This window comes from Cyprinus carpio, chromosome B8 (assembly GCF_018340385.1).
Source record: "Cyprinus carpio isolate SPL01 chromosome B8, ASM1834038v1, whole genome shotgun sequence".
In the NCBI taxonomy this organism is placed as follows: Eukaryota; Metazoa; Chordata; class Actinopteri; order Cypriniformes; family Cyprinidae; genus Cyprinus; species Cyprinus carpio.
Window position 1 is genome coordinate 29,187,619 of NC_056604.1, and position 3,726 is coordinate 29,191,344.

A 3,726-nucleotide genomic window follows, 5' to 3' on the forward strand; every position below is an offset into this window, starting at 1 on the left:
CATGTCCAGTTTATCATGGTTTTTCACATACAATGGTCTATCGTTGTCCTCTACACACAAGGCTTTCACATCACATAGTTAAAGAAAAGTATGTTGCCTATCAACGTAATGTAATGTGTGTGTTTAGGTAAATTAGGCAACTACTGGTGGTGGTGTTACACCTATTCATTACATTTACTATTTCACCGCCTCTCACAGGCTTCCGTCATGGCCTTAGCAGCTATACTCTCTACGGCCTCTTGTAACATTCTCTCACGGCCTATCGGGGCCTTTGTCTCTGCGGCTGGTTCAGCTCCATGTAGTCACGTTTAGAAGCTGCGGTCTGTCACCACTTCTATACACTGGTCACTAATGCTGTTGAACTCAGAGTACAAACTTCAGATATGAAGCTACTGGGAAGATGGTCATACTCTGCATTTGAATCCTACATTAGACCTGAACTACTAAACATCTCAAGGAATATCAAGCTGTCCTCAAGGTAATCCATATGCAATTAATGGTGGTGGTACAATACCTCTTCATATTACTCCCAACAACCTCTATGATTTACTGTGGCTTAACTTGTCCTTTCTTTTTGTGGCCTGTCTTTCGTGGCCTTGCCCTCTGTTACCCATCTCGTGGCGTTTCCCACCATGGTCTAATTACATTGCCTTCCTCTCTGTGCATACTGAGGCATTTCATTCTACGGCCTCTTGGCTTTCTCACTATGGCCCATTTGGACATCTTCATCTGTGGCCTAGCTAGGCCTTTTCTCTGCGGCCTTCGTGGCTTTTCTTTAAGGCCCGCCAGGGCCGTTCCCCTTTGTGGCCCATCGTGGCCTCTATCACTGTCCGGCCTATCGTGGCCTCTATCACTGTCCGGCCTATTGTGGCCTCTATCACTGTCCGGCCTATCGTGGCCTCTATCACTGTCTGGCCTATCGTGGCCTCTCTCTCGAAGACTCTGTGGTCTATCTTCAGTGCCATATAAGCTAATACTTTAGCTATAATCTGATTTTGTATTCTCATTATGTCTGGCTAATTATCTCAATTTATCTCTTTCGTTCATGTTCCAGGATCCTCTAAAAAATACTTCATCTGGTGCGTATTACATTTTTCTTCTTTCTTTTGGGGTAGGCTCCGCCCTGCCTTCATCTTCGGCAGGATTAGCTGGTATCTACAAACTTCAGATCCATGCTACGGATGGGGCCTACAGCAAAATAATTCTATTTTTTTTATGTTTTTGTAAATAAATACTTCAGTCTTATCTACACCTCCTGAGTCTTTCTGGTAGAACTGGAACATGCTGTCGAATACGCCGATCCAGAGCATCCCAAACATGCTCAATGGGTGACATGTCCGGAGAGTATGCTGGCCATACAAGAACTGTGATGTTTTGAGCTTCCAGGAATTGTGTACAGATCCTTGCAACATGGGGCCGTGCATTATCATGCTGCAACATGAGGTGATGGTCGTGGATGAATGGCACAACAATGGGCTTCAAGATCTCTTCATGGTATCTCTGTGCATTCAAAAGGCCATCAACATGCTGAAGTGGCGCCGGGTTTTGCGTTTGCGTAATGCGGGACTGGCCAGTTTCGGTCTGCTAAATAGAGAGGCGTGACCATAGCCAGTAAAGTACTTAACGAGCTGTTTTGGAAGCGCTTGTCAGAAGAAACAGTCGAGCAACAGATAAGGACAGCAGTTTGTAAGTGTTTTGCCTCGTTTTCTCATTAGACTACTGCGTGATCGTCGTTGCTAGGAAAACTTTGCTTTATTTACTGTGTGTCTTACCCTGGTAAATACGTGCTGAAGTGGCGCCGGGTTTTGCGTTTGCCTATCGCGGGACTGGCCAGTTTTGGTCTGCTAAATAGGGAGGCGTGACCATAGCCAGTAAAGTACTTAACAAGCTGTTTTGGAAGCACTTGTCAGAAGAAACAGTCGAGCAACAGATAAGGACAGCAGTTTGTAAGTGTTTTGCCTCGTTTTCTCATTAGACTCCTGCGTGATTGTCGTTGTGTAAGGGAAACAGGTCAATTTAGCTCAAAGGGAATCATTTAAGATTTTAAAGGGAATTTGAACAGAATCACTGTTTTACGGCTGATCACTGAGACAGCCAGCGATTCGTTGAACGAGCCGTATAACATCAAATCTGCAATGGATATTAATATCCAAAATATAGTGAAAACACTATTAATTAGCACAGTAACAAGATCGGCAGTTTAAGACATTAACTTGTAAGCACAAAACACAAGATACTTCTCTTTTCAATATGAAAAAGGCTTTATTTGATAAATCTAAGCCATATAAACTAATCTAACACAAGCACACACACTCACACATTCACACGAGTTGCAGGAAGATAGAAAGTTAGGAAAGAATGAGTTTAAGAGAATGAAAATGTGAAATCCCAAGTTTACAGCAATACGTGAAATTGCATAGACATGAACAACCATCAATCACTTAATTAACCCTTGCACTGAGTTCCTCAATGAGGTTAAAATTATATTAGATACACCAGTACAGATGTGAGTCTGGAGGTTACTTGCATTGCCTGTGTAACGGGGTTCCCTTTGTTGTCGTTAAAAAGGAGGTTTCACGAGGTTGCTGATTGGCTGGAAGTTCAGTAGTCGTTGAAGTGACATCTTGGGAAGCCCATGGTTGGGCGTTGGCTGACGATGAGGAGTTGTGGGCTGGTTGAAGTTGAACGGGCACTCAAGGTCAGACTAGGAGACACGGCGTTACAAAACTTAACTCAGAACACGAAACTCTCAACGGAAAAGAAAAGAAACTAAAGTAAAAGTATAGAAGTAAAGTTTGACGAGACTAGGTGGTGTTTCTTCTCATCGTGGCTAAGTAGCAGCAGGCGTGCAGGCCGAAGCACGCTGGGACCACGCTCAAAGAACGCTAAACGTGATGACTAAAAGTATGGCTAAAAGCTAAAACTACAAGCCAAAAGCTAAAAGCTAAATTTGATGGTGTCCTGAGTATTTAAACTGGCATTTTGGCCACACCTCAAATGTTGTCTTGACCAATTAGATATTGTCTTTGCTCGGGGTGTTGCGATGTTTGTCCTACCCATTCATAAATCATATGTTATCTTATCAATCACGTGGTCCGAATTTCCCCGTTCTCGCAGTGTATAATTTTGGACATGATTCCTATGATAAGAATATGACACATTTGACAAATAACTGATGGTCAGAAACGACTCAAGCAAGAAGATTCGAACACACACATACTAAACATGAATATGAATACTTAAACTATTCAATAGTTATTAAAAAGACATACACAATAAGTGATTAGAAATATGATAGTCAAATGTGTGGGTTACGCATAAATTAATATGGAGTTAAGCAATGGACTGATATTCATTTATAAGTCTTTTTGAGTTCATCTTGGTGCAACTACATCTATAAGAGACACTTCCTGTGCCATTCTCTGACATAAGGATGTTCTGTGTGGGGAGACCAGAGGCTAAGGTGCCCTTTTGTTTTTTGGTCTGGTTCTGCTAGGTGGGGGAAGTCAATCCAACGATCTTGTTTACTCTCATGAGTTTACATGTGCTGGTCAGGCTGTGCATCTCTTTGACCAGCAATCTTGATCCCTCTCCCCAAATTTGACAATCTTTTCTCTGAATTGAAATTGTCAGTAATTGTTCTAATGGTGTTAATGTTGAAAGCTGTTCTCTGAAAGAGTTGGTTGGTTATCTTGCTTCAGACTGTGGTGCTAGGAGTTGATTTAC